The following is a 21,363-nucleotide window of genomic DNA, read 5'->3' as shown; positions in this document are numbered from 1 at the left end:
GGGAAGGAACTGCCAGAAGGCCCTTGGCGCCGGACCTCAGTGTCCAGGCAGAACGATGGGGGTGGAGATGCTCCTTCAGGTATATCACTGGTTTGCTCATTTCTATATACAGTGGTTTCTAGAGACTAGATTATGAGTTTTTGTAAATTGTGTTTCTCAAGTTCCTTTTGTTATTGTCAAATGCCAATGTGCTTGCATAATTAAGTTTGTTATGAATAAAAAATCATTTTAAGTTAGAGATTAATAATTATTTCACGGTTGATATACTTCTTAATTGTATTTCAGTTCAAAATTACTTTCATAAAATACATATTTTGTGATGTGCAAATGGCTTTAGATCCCTATTAGGTCCATAAATTACCATATAGCATATATTCAACACAAACAACAGTGGCAATTTGTTGTTGACAAAGGACAGCTGGACATATAAAGAGCCCCATTACCTTCAGTAGCTTAGGACCTCATCAAACCTGAATCCAGCCCTGGGCTGGACCAAAGCAAAGGACAAGATAGTCAAGTTTTTAGATGTTTACTGCTTTCTGATAGGATGGAAGGAAGAGTCAAGTCCTTGTTTCATGCCAAAGTGCCAGGAACTACTGACCACTGCCCCTTGTGGCCAGGTGCATCTCTGCAGCTTCTCGATGAAGTGCCACTACTGCCCCATGTGGTGAGTGATGTAATTGCAGTTTCACAGAGAAAAAGTTTCCAAATCGATTCCACCTAGGCTGGACATTGGCTACACTTGAGCAGCAGGGTCTAACATGAGATCTAGTGAGTTTGTACTACAGATGGGCAAATTTGTCCATTTCAGCTTCTCTTAGTTTCTCATCCTTCCAGTTTTCAGTTCTCCAGATTCCTACATCAGTTTGTCATTTTTTTTTAAAAAAAGAAGGTCCTCGTGAAAATCCATTAGCACTTGAGTGTGAATTTACCATTTTTTAATGCAATTTTGATCAACGTGTACATTGTTGCAAAACCATTTCCCTTCATATAATGAATTTTGGTATCTTCTTTTCACACATATATGCATTTTAATGCAGTATATGTATTTTGCACACATTATCTGGTGGGAGAATAGCACTGCAAAATTTGGAGAAGTGCGAATTTTGAAAATTTGATGTGTTTCAGTTCATATTTTTCCCCCCAGAAAGTGCAAATTAGGTAGGTACAGTGGTACCTTGGGTTAATAACTTAATTCGTTCTGGAGGTCCGTTTTTAACCTGAAACTGTCCTTAACCTGAGGTACCACTTTAGCTAATGGGGCCTCCTGCTACTGCCATGCTGCCGCCACACAATTTCTGTTCTCATCCTGAAGCAAAGTTCTTAACCCGAGGTACTATTTCTGGGTTAGCGGAGTCTGTAACCTGAAGTGTCTGTAACCCGAGGTACCGCTGTACATCTTTAAATGTGAACTGAATCAGATTTCTTCCCATCCCTTGTCCAGGCTTGATGTTTCATCTTGACCTTTGGCCTGTTCCACTGACCCTGTATTCTGATTTTCAGAAACCCTTAAAGGCCTTTCCTCACCACCACTACTAAGCCCCCCCCCCCAGCATTTGGGCCCATGACTACCTCTGGCAAAGCAACACACTTTACCATGTGTAACATTAGCCCACTCTTCTGCTTCAAAATATCCCTGGGGTGAGACGGATATTTTTATCCCTTTTTGGTTAAGGATTGTGGTTGAATTCATGTGAAATCCATCATTTCCATAGCCCCAGAAGAGATGCAACATGAATGCTAACAGACAAAACAAAACTAGGGTTTGTTGGCCTTATTTGTTACACCACAAAAATTCACTGCAATAGTTTCCCTTGATTAAGGTAAAGGGAAAGGGACCTCTGACCATTAGGTCCAGTCGTGGCCGATTCTGGGGTTGCGGCGCTCATCTCACTTTTTTGGCTGAGGGAGCCGGCATACAGCTTCCGGGTCATGTGGCCAGCATGGTATAAATGAAATATGATGATGATGATTTTATTCCCTTGCAGTGCAGGAATCTTGCCCACAGCCATCCCTGTCTTGGCTCCAACCACCAACATTTCAGTTAACAGCCAGAGGCTCTGACCCATTGCACCACGGGAGGGCTCAGTGACCCACACGAACAAAAGCCGATCACAAAAAAACTGTGTAATGCAGAGATTAAGCAGAGATTGAGGCTCTGAGGAAGGGCTATAGCTCAGTGGTAGAACATCTGCTTTTCATGCAGAAGTTAGAACTGAGAATAAACACCCTTCTAAGACCCTGGAGACTGACCAATTGACTAGACTGACCAATGGTCTGCCTCAGTCAGCACCCGATATTCCGGTGGTTGTTCTTGCTAAATAGGGGTAGCTAGAAGTTACAGTGCTTTTGGGGTGCAATGGGGCACCATTTTAATGCTCTACCTGGGACACAGGAACCCTATAGGACAACGCTTCTTTGAAGTCTCTAGGCCACTGGCAGCACCCCAGAGGGATGTGGCTATAGCAGATGGCTTTCTCGTGAGCCAAGGCCAATGTGCTGATAATTTCTTCCTGCCGCACTGCCTTTTCTTGTAGGGAAAATGGCAGGGAAGTTACTCAATAATTTACATGCAACGCTCTATACGTCCAAGTCTATAAGTGATGCATTATTCTCCCATCTAGAGCAAGCGAAATTGATTGCATGCTATATCTTCCATTTGCTGCCTTTATCAGTATTTATAACTTTGCTGAGTCTGAGGATCTGTTGAAGCCAGCAGCCCATCCATTTGAATTGCGATTTTCAAGCGTGTATGTGTGTGTGTGCACACAGACGCACAGAGGCTACTTCCAGCAACCACCATTTGACCTTTACATCGGCTGCAGTCATTGGCCAACACCAAGGCTGTAAATATGAATCAGGAGCAGCAACTACAACACAGTCATGTGTGGTCCATTTTGCCTTTGGGTGGCCCTCCGTTTTGGATGTTCAGGGTGGGAGGTCCAGCAGGTGTTTAATTATTGTGCCTGCATAGTGCTGCCTCGGTTAAGGATGCCAGGTCTTGAACTGGTACCTGAAGAAGTGTGCATGCACACGAAAGCTCATACCAAGAACTAACTTAGTTGGTCTTTAAGGTGCTACTGGAAGGAATTTTTTTATTAGGTCTTGAACTGTCATGGATGCTTTAGCTGAGATTCCTGCATTGTGGGGGGTTAGACTGGATGACTCCTGGGGTCCCTTACAACTCTGTTGTTATTGTTGTTTAGTTGCGTCCGACTCTTCATGACCCCATGGACCAGAGCACGCCAGGCACTTCTGTCTTCCACTGCCTCCCGCAGTTTGGTCAAACTCATGCTGGTAGCTTCGAGAACATTATCCAACCATCTCATCCTCTGTCTTCCCCTTCTCCTTGTGCCCTCCATCTTTCCCAACATCAGGGTCTTTTCCAGGGAGTCTTCTCTTCTCATGAGGTGGCCAAAGTACTAGAGCCTCAGCTTCAGGATCTGTCCTTCCAGTGAGCACTCAGGGCTGATTTCCTTCAGAATGGATAGATTTGATCTTAGAATCATAGAATCATAGAATCATAGAGTTGGAAGAGACCACAAGGGCCATCGAGTCCAACCCCCTGCCAAGCAGGAAACACCACCAGAGCACTCCTGACATATGGTTGTCAAGCCTCTGCTTAAAGACCTCCAAAGTAGGAGACTCCACCACACTCCTTGGCAGCAAATTCCACTGTCAAACAGCTCTTACTGTCAGGAAGTTCTTCCTAAGGTTTAGGTGGAATCTTCTTTCTTGTAGTTTGGATCCATTGCTCCGTGTCCGCTTCTCTGGAGCAGCAGATAACAACCTTTCTCCCTCCTCTATGTGACATCCTTTTATATATTTGAACATGGCTATCATATCACCCCTTAACCTCCTCTTCTCCAGGCTAAACATGCCCAGCTCCCTTAGCCGTTCCTCATAAGGCATCATTTCCAGGCCTTTGACCATTTTGGTTGCCCTCCTCTGGACACGTTCCAGTTTGTCAGTGTCCTTCTTGAACTGTGGTGCCCAGAACTGGACACAGTACTCCAGGTGTGGTCTGACCAGAGCAGAATACAGTGGCACTATTACTTCCCTTGATCTAGATGCTATACTCCTATTGATGCAGCCCAGAATTGCATTGGCTTTTTTAGCTGCCGCGTCACACTGTTGGCTCACTGTTAGGTGATGTCATAGAGCAATAAAACAGCTCCTTTTTAAATAATAATATAAATGAAGCAAATTGTTTGTGCTTTTTGTTTGTTTTTTTTGTATTAAATTGCACTTCAACCTTTTCCAGCTAGGGTTTGCTGAACTGACCCCTCCTTCTTTGTAGACATCACAACAACAACAGCAGCAGCAGCAGCAGCAACAACAACAACTTATTTATACCCCACCCATCTGGCTGGGTTTCCCACTCTGGGCGGCTCCCAATAGACTATTAAAAACATGATAACACATCAAACATTAAATATTTCCACCAAACAGGGCTGTTAGTAGATTATAGCGTACTGAAAAAGCATGCTATGGCCTAACTTGCAAATCTATCTCTATCTATCTATCTATCTATCTATCTATCTATCTATCTATCTATCTATATCATCTATCTATCATCTCCAGCTTCTTTATCCTGCCTGCCACACTTATTGCTATTTGCTCTTGGTTAAAAAAAAAAGAAGGAAATAAATAACGAAAATTAAAGATAGCGAGAGAGAGAGAGAGAGAGAGAGAGAGAGAGAACCGAAGGTCATCTGTACAGTTGTCCCAATCGCAATCTGCGCGACTTTAACCCTGTAGAGAAAAAGTAATTACCCTTTGGCTTTTGGTGACCTCAACTAACCTTTGCTGAAGGACCAGAGAAAATAAAAGGCTGACCAATTGCCTGCCCTTTGCTGCCCCACAGTTAACCCTCTCAGAGAGCAAACACCGCCTGTGCGCCCCCCCCCAACATGACAATAGGATGTGGAAATGTTACCATGGAAATCTTGTCGGAAGAAGAAACAAACAACAAAAATCCATTACAATTAGTAGTGGTTTATTGGGTGGTGCCTGCACAACTGTTTGAATCCATACGTTGCTTTATCTTTCATATCGGGAGAATAGAAGGGAAGAGGAGAGGTGAAAAATGGGGGGTGCCAGGAAATGGTTGAAGGATAATCGAGGGAGCAAAAGGAGGGGAGGGCTTTAAGATTTCTGGGGTGGCTTGCTTGGGATAAAAAGACTGGGCTGAACATTGCCCGATCAACCAGCAAAATGAGCCGTTAACAGCCCAGTAGCAATCACTTTGCACCCAAGTTTGTGGGTGACGCTGTGGTCTAAACCACAGAGCCTAGGGCTTGCCGATCGGAAGGTTGGCGGTTTGAATCCCCGTGACGGGGTGAGCTCCCGTTGTTTGGTCCCAGCTCCTGCCCACCTAGCAGTTCGAAAGCATGTCAAAGTGCAAGTAGATAAATAGGTACCACTCCAGTGGGAAGGTAAACGGCGTTTCCGTGCGCTGCTCTGGTTTCGCCAGAAGCGGCTTAGTCATGCTGGCCACATGATCCGGAAAGCTGTCTGCGGACAAACGCCGGCTCCCTCGGCCTATAGAGAGAGATGAGCGCGCAACCCCAGAGTCGTCTGCAACTGGACCTAATGGTCAGGGGTACCTTTACCTTTATCTTTGCAAAATACAAATGGATTGATAACGGCTTGCTTTTAAGAAGAGAGCAAAGGAGAATTCCCCACTCAAGGAGCTGGGAAAATTGGGGAGCTGAATGTGTGCCAATTTGAATGAATCCCCCCCACCCTTCCCGCAACTTTGAACACTCTATACAGTACTGACCTTTAAAACCCTAAATGGCCTAGGTCCTGAAGGAGCGTCTCCACCCCCATCGTTCTACCCGGACACTGAGGTCCAGCGCCGAGAACCTTCTGGCGGTTCCCTCACTGCAAGAAGTGAGTTTACAGGGAACCAGACAGAGGGCCTTCTCGGTAGTGGCACCCGCCCTGTGGAATGTCCTCCCACCAGATGTCAAAGAGAAAAACAACTAGCAAACTTTTGGAAGACATCTGAAGGCAGCCCTGTTTAGGGAAGCTTTTAACAGACTACTGTATTTTAATACTTTGTTGGAAGCCTCCCAGAGTGGCTGGGGAAACCCAGCCAGATGGGCGGGGTATAAATAATAAATTCTATTCTATTCTATTCTATTCTATTCTATTCTACAGTTGCCACCAGTGCCTCACATTGGAGGCAACATTGGGGAGGTATCAAGAGCTGCAACTTTGTTGGCACAATGGACTTCTGTGTGCAGAATGGAGCTTCCTCTCCTTAGCCCTTTGTACACCCTCAACATCAGCTCTGAATTTTCGGGGTACGTGGGGGTGGGCAGAGGAAACCGAAGTCCCACTGCGCCAGTGGAACTACATGAACAGAGCACTAAACACAACCCATTAATCTGGGCCAAAGCTCAGATCAGCAATAGAGTAGCATAAGAAGCTGTCACACAGAATCAGACCATTGTGCCATCTACCTCAGTATGTAGACCGCGGGGACAGTCAGAATAAGCACGAGTTCAACAGGAAGAATGAGGCAGACAAGCTGAGCACTCAAAGCTTCTGTTGCTTTCTGGAAGCTGCTGCTGATGCAACAGACTCTACCGACGCCATCTTGGGTGGAATCTGCACACATATGAAAAACGCTGTGAAAAATGCTTTTAAAAAAAAAAAAAGTTTCGAAAAATGCATTGGATTTGCCGTAGTTCATCTAGTCACCATCTAGTGTCGCATTTGTATATTGCACTTTACAACAAGTTGAAAATGTTTTGTTTGCAGCTGTATAGCTGAGTCCCATGGTCTTGATATCTGCTGGACAACTCCACTTCTGTTTAACCCTGGGCCCTCTCATTATTGATGTTGCTGGATAATAATAATAATAATAATAATAATAATAATAATAATATAATTTTTTTATATATACCCCTCCCTCCCTGGCCAGAGCTGGGCTCAGGGCAGCCAACACCAATAATATTACAATACAGTGGTACCTCGGGTTACATACGCTTCAGGTTACATACGCTTCAGGTTACAGACTCCGCTAACCCAGAAATAGTACCTCAGGTTAAGAACTTTGCTTCAGGATGAGAACAGAAATCATGTTTTGGCGGCGCGGCAGCAGCAGAAGGCCCCATTAGCTAAAGTGGTGCTTCAGGTTAAGAACAGTTTCAGGTTAAGAACGGACCTCCAGAACGAATTAAGTACTTAACCCAGGTACCACTGTAAAACATAATAGGAGGGGGGGGGATATTCTTCCGAATCTAACTTTTCTCAGAAGAAAAGCAGCCTAGGGAGGGGAGCTTAACCCTTGCCTTACTTGCTGTTTTCCACTCCAAATTATGCCCATCTCTTTTTGCTTCCGCGAGATTACAGATCACAAACACACACCTTGAACCTCACGGAAAGGAGAAGCAGTTGTGTTGTGTGTGGGCTGTGGGGGTCAGGGCAGTGAAACATTCAGTAGGAAAGGGGTTAAGCATCTTTTGCTAGGTAAAGGTAAAAGGACCCCTGACCATTAGGCCCAGTCGTGACCGACTCTGGGGTTGCGGCGCTCATCTCGTTTTATTGGCTGAGGGAGCTGGCGTACAGCTTCCGGGTCATGTGGCCACCATGACAAAGCCGCTTCTGGTGAACCAGAGCACTGCACGGAAACACTGTTTACCTTCCCGCCGGAGTGGTACCTATTTATCTACTTGCACTTTTATGTGCTTTTGAGCTGCTAGGTTGGCAGGAGCAGGGACCGAGCAATGGGAGCTCACCCCGTCGCGGGGATTTGAACCGCCGACCTTCTGATCGGCAAGCCCTAGGCTCTGTGGTTTAACCCACAGCGCCACCTACGTCCCTTTCAACTACTTCTCAACTAAAAAACAATGTTCCTTTTCTTTAAAGAACGAGCGTAGCAATTTTGCTTCACCCATTTGAGTGCAACAGGTTTGGCAGTCTGCGCTACTACAAGGCGCAGGGAGAGAGATGCCATTAGCGAATGCTTGCCTGTGTTAAAACCAACCAACCAAACCAGGCAAGTGATTCAGCACTAAAGAGCGGTTTTTCATGGGGAAAGTGCTGGGGAGAAAAAGTGCTCAGACGCAGTGCTTTGAAGCACAGATCTGTGCCTAGAAACATGGCGTAAAAAGAAGTCCGGATGAGGTCTCAATCGGGATTATTATTTTTCTAAGACAAAAGAACTCCAAACTTCAAGGTTAAAAATTCTGACAATTATAATTATAAAAGGTAAAGGGACCCCTGACCATTAGGTCCAGTTGTGACTGACTCTGGGGTTGCGGCTCTCATCTCGCTTTATTGGCCGAGGGAGCCAAGCTGCTTCTGGCGAACCAGAGCAGTGCACGGAAACGCCGTTCACCTTCCCGCCAGAGCGGTACCTATTTATCTACTTGCACTTTGACGTGCTTTCAAACTGCTAGGTTGGCAGGAGCAGGGACCGAGCAACGGGAGCTCACCCCGTCGCGGGGATTCGAACCGCTGACCTTCTGATTGGCAAGTCCTAGGCTCTGTGGTTTAACCCACAGCGCCACCCGCGTCCCTTATTATAATTATAGTTGGATGTATTTTTCAGTTTGGGTTTCTCTCCTTTTCTAATCAGTCCTCAGCTCAGTTTGCCCCATCTTCACATCAGTTTGTGATTTTTTTAAGTAAGAGTTTTCATGAGAATCTGTCAGCATTTGTCAACTTGGGATAAAAGTAACCTGAGGACCACCTGATCCCTTATAATTCACCTTGACTGCTAAGATCCTCTGATAGGGCACCTCTGGTGATTCTGCACACCTTTGAGATTCGGTTGGCCTTCACTAGGGACTAAGCCTTTCATGCTCCAGGCCCTGCCCTGTGGAACTCTCTGCTTCTAGACCAGTGTTTCTCAACCTTGGGTCTCCAGCTGCTGTTGGACTACAACTCCCATCATCCCTAGCCAGCAGGACCAGTTGTCAGGGATGATGGGAGTTGTAGTTCAACAACAGCGGGGGACCCAAGGTTGAGAAACACTGCTAGATGTTTTGCAGTGGCTATGAGCCTAGGACTTGCCGATCAGAAGGTCGGCGGTTCGAATCCCCGCGACGGGGTGAGCTCCCGTTGCTCGGTCCCTGCTCCTGCCAACCTAGCAGTTCGAAAGTGCAAGTAGATAAATAGATACCACTCCTGCAGGAAGGTAAACGGTGTTTCCATGCGCTGCTCTGGTTCGACAGAAGCGGCTTAGTCATGCTGGCCACATGACCCAGAAGCTGTACGCCGGCTCCCTCAGCCAATAAAGCGAGATGAATGCCGCAACCCCAGAGTCGGCCACGACTGTACCTAATGGTCAGGGGTCCCTTTACCTTTACCTTTATCCCTGCCTTCTTTCCAACGCCTCTTGAGGGCTGCACTTTTTAGACAGGCCTTCAAAATATTAACTTATCTATTTTAAAAAACATAATCTACTGATGTTTTATTGATGTTTGTAATTATGTTTTTACAGATATTGGTAGATTGATTGTATTTTATTTTATTTTATTTTGTGTTTGGGGGTGGTGGTATTGATTTGTTTTCATTTTAACTATTCATTTTGTACTTTTATCCTGCATTTTTATCTCGGAAACTGCGCTGAGATCTTCAGACGAAGGGCAGTATATTATTATTATTATTATTATTATTATTATTATTAATACAGTAAGCCACCTCAATATATTTTATTAAAATGTGAATCACAAATATTCAAATAAATAAATAAAATCCAGCACACTTTTCTCCTAATAAACACAGTGTATACACTTTTGCTAGAATTATTATTATTGTTATTATTATTATTATTAGCAGCAGCAGTATTAATAACAATTTGACTTTTTGTCTCCTGTCACGCAAAGGTCTCAAAGGAAATAATTCTACAGCAGGATCTGCTGAGATGAGCAGAGTTAGGATCCAGTGGATCTCTGAATGAGCTGAGAGGTTCCCAGCGCAGCCAGGCTATTGCCTATGTAATCCCCCCTCCCAGCCGACTGAGCTGAGACCAGTGGATCATATGGTCTGGCAAGCCTGTGTAAGTTAAGAGAGCAAAAAGGTTGCTTGGTTTAATTCAACGACTATTGAATTAAAATAAAATTCATAAAAATATTTTATTATCTACTAAATTTGTATGCTTTTGAATTATGGTGCTGGTGAATTTGTATGCTTTTGAATTATGGTGCGTTTGAATTATGGTGCTGGAGGAGACTCTTGAGAGTCCCATGGACTGTAAGAAGATCAGACCTATCCATTCTGAAGGAAATCAGCCCTGAGTGCTTACTGGAAGGACAGATCCTGAAGCTGAGACTCCAGTACTTTGGCCACCTCATGAGAAGAGAAGACTCCCTGGAAAAGACCCTGATGTTGGGAAAGATGGAGGGCACAAGGAGAAGGGGACGACAGAGGACGAGATGGTTGGACAGTGTTCTCGAAGCTACCAGCATGAGTCTGACCAAACTGCGGGAGGCAGTAGAAGACAGGAGTGCCTGGCGTGCTCTGGTCCATGGGGTCACAAAGAGTCGGACATGACCAAACGACTAAACAATAACAACAAATTTGTATAACGCCCTTCATCCAAAGATCTCAGGCCTGTTCACAGCATAAAACTGATGCACACACAACATCGATTTTAATTGAACAATAGCAGTTCCAATAATACAAGCGTTTCAAGGATAAAAGGCCTCCGACACAATGAGTAGATTTTGCCTCGACGTTTGTGAACGTTGGGCAGAGGCACATTGTTGGTACAATGGAAAGTCCTCACAGAATGTCACCATCATTTTAGTCTGAATTTCTCCCAAAATAAACACTTGTGTGCATGCAATATTGTCCATTACATTTTCCCTAATATAATGCATTTGTTGTATGTCATTTCACGAACCTATACATTTTTATGCACACACCATCCTCAGATGTAAATATGACTTGGCTGGAGAACTGCGCTGTAATATTCGGAGAATTTTGAAGGAGGCTGCGTTGTGGTTCTCACGTTGTTTTAGAAATTATAGCTTATGTAAATTTACATTTAAAAGCAAACCGGATTGAATGTCTCCCCATTGACACCTGAAGTAAGCTGGTACCAAGCTCTTCAGGGCTTTAAAGGGTAATAGAGTGGTACCTCGGGTTAAGTACTTAATTCATTCCGGAGGTCCGTTCTTAACCTGAAACTGTTCTTAACCTGAAGCACCACTTTAGCTAATGGGGCCTCCCGCTGCTGCCGCTGCACAGCCGGAGCACGATTTCTGTACTCATCCTGAAGCAAAGTTCTTAACCTCAGGTAATATTTCCCGGTTAGTGGAGTCTGTAACCTGAAGTGTAACCTGTACCAGTATTTGTGTTCACTTAGGTAAACCTACGTGGGATGTTGGTGGCGCTGTGGGTTAAACCACAGAGCCTAGGGCTTGCCGATCAGAAGGTCAGCAGTTCGAATCCCCACGATGGGGTGAGCTCCCGTTGCTCGGTCCCTGCTCCTGCCAACCTAGCAGTTTGAAAGCATGTCCAAGTGCAAGTAGATAAATAGGTACCGCTCCAGCGGGAAGGTAAATGGCGTTTCTGTGCGCTGCTCTGGTTCGCCAGAAGCGGCTTAGTCATGCTGGCCACATGACCCGGAAGCTGTACGCCTGCTCCCTCGGCCAGTAAAGCGAGATGAGCGCTGCAACCCCAGAGTCGGCCACGACTGGACCTAACGGTCAAGGGTACCTTTACCTTTACCTAGGTAAACCTACACCTGAGATGTTGCAGTTTGAAAAGAAAATAAAGGGTGAGGGGAGAGCAGTGGTCTTCACCCTTGCTTCACGAGAAATTGCCTGCTAAGAAAAACAACACAAGAATGGTGAGAGTGTTGGCCTAGAGGCTGGGAGACCCGAATTCAAATCCTCCCTCAGCGATGAAGCTCATTGAATTGCTGTGGACCAGTGTCTCTCTCTTATTTTCGCTGACTAAGCTACATCCCAGGGTTGTTGTGAGGATAAAAGCAGCAGGAGGGGAGAATAATGCACGCCACTTCAGCTCCTAAGAGGAATGGCAAGATATCAGTGTACAGTGGTACCTTGGTTCTTTGAAATATGAATAATATGATTCATGTTGTTAAAGGTAAAGGGGACCCCTGACCATTAGACTCGGGGGTTGCAGCGCTCATCTCGCTTTACTGGCCGAGGGAGCCGGCGTACAGCTTCCGGGTCATGTGGCCAGCATGACTAAGCCGCTTCTGGCGAACCAGAGCAGCGCACAGAAACGCCATTTACCTTCCCGCCAAGCGGTACCTATTTATCTACTTGCACTTTGACGTGGTTTTGAACTGCTAGGTTGGCAGGAGCAGGAACTGAGCAACAGGAGCTCACCCCGTCGCGGGGATTTGAACCGCTGACCTTCTGATTGGCAAGTCCGAGGCTCTGTGGTTTAACCCACAGCGCCACCTGCGTCCCCATTCATGATATTACAACAGACATAATAGGAAAACAGCAAACTCCACAAAACGGGGACACTGAAACAAGAATCTGACAGCACAGTCCTTAACATGTCAACTCACAGCTAAACGCCCTGTAGCTCAGTGGCAGAGCAAAGTGTTGGTGCTGACCTTTAAAGCCCTAAACGGTCTTGGTCCTGTATACCTGAAGGAGCGTCTCCACCCCCATCATCCAGCCCGGACACTGAGGTCCAGTGCCGAGGGCCTTCTGGCGGTTTCCTCCCTGCGAGAAATGAGGTTACAGAGAACCAGGCAGAGGACCTTTTCAGTAGCGGCACCCACCCTGTGGAATGCCGTCCCATCAGATGTCAAGGAAATAAACAACTATCTGACTTTTAGAAGACATCTGAAGGTAGCCCTGTTTTGGAAAACATTTAAATTTTTTGATGAATTATTGTATTTTAATATTTTGCTGGAAGCTGGGTGGGGTATAAATAAATAAATTATTATTATTATTATTATTATTATTAGCCTAAATTATCCATTAAAAAAAATGCAGAATATAACAGTCTTACCAACGCATGAAACACATATGTGGAAACATGAAATGAGCTATATAAAGGTTCAGTGCTGTACAGTGTATCTCGGGTTACAGACGCTTCAGGTTACAGACCTTTCGGGTTACAGACTCCGCTTACCCAGAAATAGTACCTCGGGTTAAGAATTTTACCTCAGGATGAGAACAGAAATCACACAGTGGCAGCGCAGCGGCAGCGGGAGGCTCCATTAGCTAAAGTGGTGCTTCAGGTTAAGAACAGTTTCAGGTTAAGAACGGACCTCCGGAACAAATTAAGTTCGTAACCAGAGGTACCACTGTACTAGTGAAGACCAGCAGTGAAATGTTATGGTGTATCTAGCAGGTTGGAGCAGGAGCCTTTGTGCTTTGAGGTGGGTGGAGTTTCAAGAAGGGAAACAAGGAAAAGTTTCTCTCCTCTCCCCGCTCTGCTTCCAGCCCCAAACCTAAGCATTTATTCTGATATAGTGGGTTCGTGGTTACTTTCTCTCTCACTTTACTTTCTCCCACTTTTTTGAGTGACACCTCAGCAGTCCACATGCCTGGGAAAGCTGACAGGTCCTTGTCAGAACGTTTTGGGACAGTGGTGGGGTTTAAAATACATTTCTTTTTAATTTACTAGCACATATTTTGCATTCCTAGGGATCCCCCCCCCCAAAGTATGCAGAAGTCACTATCTTACTTTTGACTAGCTGCTAGGCCACCTGATTTTTGCTGTTGGAGACCTGCAACAAGATGTTGCAGCGTGGAGGACTCCCCTTCCATCTTCCATTCATTGAAATGAATGAATCTAAATTAGTCGTGCCCATTAGCTTCAATGGGTCTACTCCGGGTAGGACTACTGTTGAATGCAATTGGCTGAGATAGGTGTGGATCTAGACAGACAGACTGATAGATACACAATATATATTTGCAATTGTTTGATATAAATCCATATGTCCACCTGTTCTTCCATAGTGGAACGCAAACTGTATAGATTATATTTTTAATAATGAGGAAGTAGGGGGGGGGGGAAGCAGAATAACAACACAGCATAATGTTACCGTGCCACTGTTTGGCCTGTTCAGCAGAAAATCAAATAATAATAATAATAATAATAATAATAATAATAATAATAAAAAATGTGACCTCATCTTTAAATCACACGTGGGCAAATTAATCAGAAAGTTTACTTGTGAGCTTTCATACATAAGTGGCTAAACAGTGCCCTGCTGTCAACATATTATTATAGAATTGTATAGCTGAAATTCACTGTTTTGACCTATTTTGACACATTCACAAATGACTTGGACAGGACTATTGAGACAGGGTCGCTCCCATTGTTCTGTGGGAATTTTCACAGCAACCTCACAGTAATATCGTGGCCGGCAAATGACTGGCAAGAACTTGTTTTTGAATATTGTACAGAGGTTTGAGAGGAGAAAGGGGGAAGAGCCCAGTAGTAAGTTGTTTGTAAATGTCTAAATCACACTTCTGACCTTACTTTGCGACAAACTCTATGGCTGTAAACATGACCCGAGTATTCCATTCTCAGCAATATGTGTGTGTGTGTATGTGTGTGTGTAATATATATGTGTATTATAGACAGAAGGCACTGAAAACAAAACAAAACAAAACAGTTTGGCATTGACCAAATGATAACCGTTCAGGCTCTTTTGCCACACGCAGCACAGTTATAACAATCTTTTACGAAGCAAGTCACAGATCCAAATCTACGGTGCCGATCCTAGCCCACAGACTTACTCACAAGCAAGTTCTGCTGCCACCAACGAGACTTACTCCTGAGTAAATGCATGCACTCAGGTGGCACCAGAGAGACACAGCTGAAAGAGAGCTTCACTTTGCCAAGCCTTCATCCTAGCCGCATCTTCCAGAGACCCTTCCTCCCTGGTTTGTTTGTTTTCAGGAACTGACAATAGCGCTGCCTTGCTCAAAGTTACCATAGCAGTCATTAAATAATACATTGCTGCCTCTCCTGGTGATCTAATTTATTTATTTTTTAAACAGCCCAGCAGAAACTCATCTTAGCATGCAGGAGTTTCCATTGATATGTCTCCACGGTTTTTTGGTGGTTAATTTTCTGGGCGTCTTGTAATATTGAAATGACCCAATAATAAGAATGATAACAACAACAACTCCTACAACAACAATAAACTGGGTCTCTTTAATCTTAGCCACGCGAAGCCCATCCGATATGGCAAACGTTAAGAGCGGACGTACCTGGGAGAAGACTGAGCGGACTCTGGAGAGTCCATCGTTCTCTTTTTCTTTCAAAGTGTACCTGAGACATAGCGTCATCCTTGAGCCCCGGCAATAAAAGCTGGTACATGCCACACGTTGCTGGTCTTTTGCTTATGTCCCGCAGTGCTTTGAGAAAAGGGGTTATTGCTGCAGAAAAGAGAGAGCAAAAGCAAGAGAGAGAGAGAGAGAGTGCGCTGGCCATACAGTAGGAATAATCACTGCAGTCCGGCTCACCCCCACCTCCCTCTCTCCCTCTCCCTCTCTGTACAAGGCCCCAGATGATTCTGACTGCATCCTTCCATCCATAAATCATTCCCCTTATTCTATTGGTTACATGCTACATGGCAAGTATTGATTTTTCCCGTTCCCTCATCACTGCAGGACCTATGGTTTTTCTGAGCTGGTATACACAAAGATACACACATACACTATACGTTTGGGCTCGCACACACAGATGCACGCCAGCGTACGTACACAACGCAAGATGCCTTTCTGTTAATTCTACACCATCACCACCCTGGGCAAACAAACTCCCAACTCTGAAAAAAATGTGCAATTTGCACCACACACGTTTTTGAGAATGAAAGGAAACGATCAGCTTCAGGTATGAGCACAGCGGGATCAATCAGTCGTCCACCCTCCCTTTCCAAAATGCAAAAGGTTAAAGAACACAATTTGGGTGTGACTGCAAGCCGGGAAGCCAGAAGCCTGAAATGTTTCAGCTGGGAAACAAGAACTCAGTGGGGAGAGTTTAAACTTTGGGTGGTAATTAGATGTTCGCAGTGGCCGTGGCGCTGCCACTGAAAGTAGCAGGTCGGAGTCAGTCTTCTCATCTACAGCGTTTCTGAAATTCATCACGTGGCAGGATGTTGCCTCGCTGCGAGTTGCTCGGCCGGCAGCAACATTTGGAAGGTGGGGGAACTTGCCACCTGACAAGGCCACATTCTGAACTCAGTCTCACTGGTGGTTCTGAGTGGGAAAGAGGAAAGTGGCAGACCCATGAAAGACTCAGCCCCTGATCTCTTTTGTCAAATGATCCCAGGCAGCAAATCTTGGCTCATGGGATAGCTGTGGTCAGATGGAACACCCATTTAACTCGCCAAAGGGCTGTTTCTGGATATTATTGTGTGCAGATTCAGGAATCTCGGGTAGAATGCCTTGATTATGGGTAGGCAAACTAAGGCCCGGGGCCCGGATGCGGTCCAATTGCCTTCTAAATCCGGCCCGCAGATGGTCCGGGAATCAGCGTGTTTTTACATGAGTAGAATGTGTGCTTTTATTTAAAATGCATCTCTGGGTTATTTGTGGGGCATAGGAATTTGTTCATTCCCTCCAAAAAATATAGTCCAGCCCCCCACAAGGTCTGAGGGACAGTGGACCAGCCCTCTGCTGAAAAAGTTTGCTAACCCCCTGGCCCTGATCTTCTGTTTTCTTCCATTTGTATGTGCAGACACTGCACCTTCCCCGAGTGGTTACGAATGATGGACACAGCAACTTAGACTGGACCAAATAAGGCCACAACTTTATTGACGTCAGATGTAAGGTTTTTGGCATAGGCGTTGGGCAACCATTAACTTCCGGTCTGCCAAGTGTCAACGCCTGGGGATCTGGATGAAAGCAGCTCCTCCCGGATCCCTATAAAGGGATACCCTACCTTTGGAGGGGCAGGCAAAGGCCACAAACTCCCCACCAAGGCATACGCAATGCCTATACCGCCACTCGAGCCTAACTAGGCTCGCCGACTCAGGTGAAATTCCTTGATCTTCTGCTTTCCTCCCTTCACCAGAAAACTGCACAGAATTCTGCTTGGGCTGTGTTATCTATGACCTGTCTTGCCATGTGAGGGGCCGTAGCTTGATGATAGGACACATGCTTGGAGTGCAGAAGGTCCCAGGTTCAATCCCAGCATCTTTAGTTAGTACTGGGATGGGGGAACCTCAGCTTTGGGGGCCTACCAGGTCCCCCTGTTAGTATTTCATGCCTCTGATGCTGCAGTTGAGGTTGGTGTAATTCACATGCCTGTCTGAGAAGCGTGTGGGAAACGGAAGACAGTCTTATCTCTTCTGCTGTATGTACAGTGGTACCTTGGGTTACAGATGCTTCAGGTTACATACTCCGCTAACCCAGAAATATTACCTCGGGTTAAGAACTTTGCTTCAGGTTGAGAACAGAAATTGTGTGGCGGTGGTGTGGCGGCAGTGGGAAGCCCCATTAGCTAAAGTAGTACCTCATGTTAAGAACAGTTTCAGGTTAAGAATGGACCTCCAGAACGAATTAAGTTCTTAACCTGAGGTACTACTGTGCTTTGTAATGTACTTTCACATTTACCTGTTGTTCTCTCAGAGCTGGAGAGAATGGACGCCATTATGCTTTTGTCTGTACATAGTGTGTAAATAAATAGTAGATTAGCTCTGCGATGTCTCACGCTTCTTGCTGTGTTATGCCAGAAGCTTAGTGTGCATATACCAGTTGGTATGTTGCTAGAAGCGCACTGGAAGAGAAGGGAGATGCGCCCCCAGGGCATTTTCCAACACCCTCTACTTGACTTGTGGGATTCCCCCCCCCAAGTCACACCCCTGACACAGTCATGCTCTGCCCCCTCCCTGAGTGTTTTTGCCTTAAAAGACGCTTCGGGTTAAATCTTTTCAGGTTGCATCCTGCGGTGACCCGGAAGTACCGGAAAGGGTTACTTCTGGGTTTCGCCGCTCACGCATATGCAGATGCTCAAAATGATGTCACGCGCATGCGCAGAAGTGACAAGCTGCGACCCGCAGACACGGGTTGCATTCTGCGCATGTTTCGCTTGGGGCTCCGGAACAGATCCCGTTCACAACCAGAGGTACCACTGTACCGCCCTTCATCATAAGACCTCAGGGCGGTTCGCAGAATAAAATGCAAAGTAAAAACACAAGTAAACAATTAAACAACAACAACAAAACAATAACCTCTCCCCTTCTCACAGACACATTTAAAAGGATGTAGAAGATTTATTTGCCAAAGGTCTGGCTGAAGAGGAAAGTTCTCGCCTGGTGCCTAAAATATATATAATGAAGGCGCCTGGTGAACCTCCCCTTTTGTATGCACAGACGATGCTCTACTCACTGAGCTCCACAGCCCTTCCCTGGCATACATCATAGACATGTTGGAGACGAGCTTATACTTCCTTTGCAGGTACGCTATCCCCCCTTTCAGAACTATCATGAAGGTCAGACCCCATTCAATTGTCATAAAACTGCACAGTAACTCAAATCAAGGACATGCTTTTCTCCTTGTACCAGAAGTTTAAACTATTTGCTATTTTGTGTGTGTGTGTGTGTGACAAGTTGTTTAGTACAGGAGGAATGCAAGGGAGCACAGCTTCAGTATTCCACCCCCCCCAGCAGGATCAATGATGTCATCTATCAGAGCAATGGGATAATTCGTGAGTCCTCCTTGCTCTGGCAAACAAATGAGGTGGCAATGACCGCTCCCCACATTAAATGGGGGGCGCCCTTTGCATGGTCACGCGCAGCCCCCTGGACCCTAGGCGGCACCATTAGCACAGGCTTGGCTTGGCCTTCCCCAGGTGGGATACCTGGAGGTCTCTGCCTACCTCAGCCAGTTGCCCAATCCCACCTGGGGAGGCGTTGCCAGGTAGGGGGAGGGACCACCTGGCCACACAATAGGGGGGGATCTTACCTGGGAATTGTCAGGCGGAATCCTTTAGTCTATCTTCCCTAAATAGGGTGGGCGTGTAGCAGTGACCCACGCCCTCTCCTCTTTGCGGCACCGATACCAGGGTTCCCCGTCAAAGGGGTTTTGAGGGGAGGCTTTGGCCGTACGCCTAGAGGTTGCCATTGCTCTCCCCACGGGGGCGGGCTCTCTCTGCTTGAACATGTGTTCTCCAGAGCCAGCCACACTGGATAACCCTGATGTTCCCCAGATCCCTGGCGGGGGACTGGGAGGGATAAACTCCCAATGCCTGAGCCAAGGTCTACCCACATCTGAAACATAATAAAGTTGTGGCCAATTTTAATCCCATAGCACATTGTCTTGAGTCGTTATTCCACACAGGGGCTGCCCAGGGTTTGGGGGACTCCGCCTGTCCACACAATGAGGTTTACAGGTTTGCTTGTTATAGATTACCAGCGGAAGCCAGAGAAGAAGGAAAATAATTAGCTAGAGGTTGGGTACGTCTTTTTCTTTCCTTTGATGGGGTTGCAGCTTCATGCCTGCAGTTAAAATTGTAACACTTCTTTGCAAGGTGGTGTGGATTTCTAATTGAAAGCTAAACGTCAACCGGATGTAGATCTTCCGTTAAAGCTCCATGTGATTTGAAAGTTGAAGCTACGCAGTCAGAAGCACCACAGATTTCAGTGGAGAGTAGATGTATAGGATGCACTCAGGCTCATTTTAATAAATTGAGTATAATTGCTCTTTGGGGTGTGCCTGCACTTTTGGACTCTCCAAGGGGTCATTGCAAAAGCCTTTCCTTGTGTGCATGGGGTTCCAGGTACTAATGAGGTCCTGCATTTCAAATATAAAGTACTACTAGTATAGGAGAAAAGCAGAGACATCACCTTGCCAACAAAGGTTCGTATAGTTAAAGCTATGGTTTTCCCAGTAGTGATGTACGGAAGTGAGAGCTGGACCATAAAGAAGGCTGGTCGCCGAAGAATTGATACTTTTGAATTATGGTGCTGGAGGAGACTCTTGAGAGTCCCATGGACTGCAAGAAGATCAAACCTCTCCATTCTGAAGGAAATCAGCCCTGAGTGCTCACTGGAAGGACAGATCCTGAAGCTGAGACTCCAATACTTTGGTCACCTCATGAGAAGAGAAGACTCCCTGGAAAAGACCCTGATGTTGGGAAAGATGGAGGGCACAAGGAGAAGGGGACAACAGAGGATGAGATGGTTGGACAGTGTTCTCGAAGCTACAAACATGAGTTTGACCAACTGCTGGAGGCAGTGGAAGACAGGAGTGCCTGGCGTGCTCTGGTCCATGGGGTCACGAAGAGTCGGACACGACTAAACGACTAAACAACAACAAAAGTAAAGGAGAGTCTGAATCTCCAGAATTTGCTTATTAAAGTGTTTCTGGAGGACCTCTTTCCTTCAGCATTCATCTGTAAGTGTTTGGAAAAAATTTGCAGGGAGGGAAGTTATACAATGTCCTGCTTATTGAGCCTTCATTCTGACTGGTTTGCTGGGAGGTTATATGACGTTGGATCAAGCAGTCCTTATCTCACACTTTTGAGTGCATTTCTCCCCACTTTCCTCATTGCAAACACAATCTGATCCAGCCCCCCCCCCAAAGTGGGCTTGTTGGGCAAGAGCACGAAATCCACTTTAATTGTGCAACCTGAATGTGCCAGTGTGCGAATGAATCTCACTGGAAGAGTAGTGACAATCTGGAAGTAGCTTTTAGCTTATGGGAAATTGCACATGTGAAAATTGGCAGCCAAGAAGTAGTCAACCACCTGCCCAATTTTCACCAGTGTTATGAAAACATTTCTGGGAGGTGCTGTAGCTTTTCATATAGAAGTGGCAAAGAAGTGTTTTAAATACATAGCGTGGATGTGTCCTGTGTTTCATGGCAAACCAAGTGCTTTGGAGTTCAGTCTCCCTGACCATAGTGTAGCGCTCTTAAATACAACATCATACTAGGGACCCAGCTACATTAGTTAAAAAAATGAAACAAAACATTATAAATGTGTTATAACACTGTGACACTAGATGGCTCTGTAGAGCTGAAATCGGAACCCTATGAAATTTTCCATTGTGAGCTTTAAAAATGGATTTTTCCAGAGCATTTCCAGAGCGTTTTTTTATAGCTGTGTAGATGCAGCCTTGGTAGGAGGGTCACTGTCAAACTATCCAGCTCTGTTGCATTCACATCAGAGGGAATAGCATACCCTCTAACATTTCTCCGATGAAAATAGGGACATCCCATTCAACAAGAACAACAACAATTTTATTATTTATACCCCACCCATCTGACTGGATTGTCCCCAGCAACTCTGGGTGGCTTCCAACATGTATAAAAACATAATAAAACACTAAACATTTTTTTAAAAAGCTTCCTTATACAGGACTGCCTGCAGATGTCTTCTAAAGGTGGCACAGTCACTTATTTCCTTGTCTCAGGGGTCGCATAACTCCATACCCTCCAACAT

The 21,363-nt window shown here is 45.6% G+C and overlaps 1 long non-coding RNA gene across 1 annotated transcript in view; it reads right to left on the bottom strand.

The window, feature by feature from the left end:
* LOC309529785 overlaps positions 1–15,398 on the bottom strand; it is an 81,352-nt gene extending 65,954 nt beyond the window's left edge. Inside the window, exon 1 of the long non-coding RNA XR_014218455.1 lies at positions 15,186–15,398. This is a non-coding gene — a long non-coding RNA (uncharacterized lncRNA). The remainder of the gene's footprint in view (positions 1–15,185) is intronic.
* Positions 15,399–21,363: the final 5,965 nt, after the last annotated feature.

This window comes from Podarcis vaucheri (genome assembly GCF_965113315.1).
Source record: "Podarcis vaucheri genome assembly, chromosome: 3".
Taxonomy (NCBI): Eukaryota; Metazoa; Chordata; class Lepidosauria; order Squamata; family Lacertidae; genus Podarcis; species Podarcis vaucheri.
The sequence above is the reverse complement of the archived record's forward strand: the minus strand, read 5'-3'. Positions and strand labels throughout refer to the sequence as shown.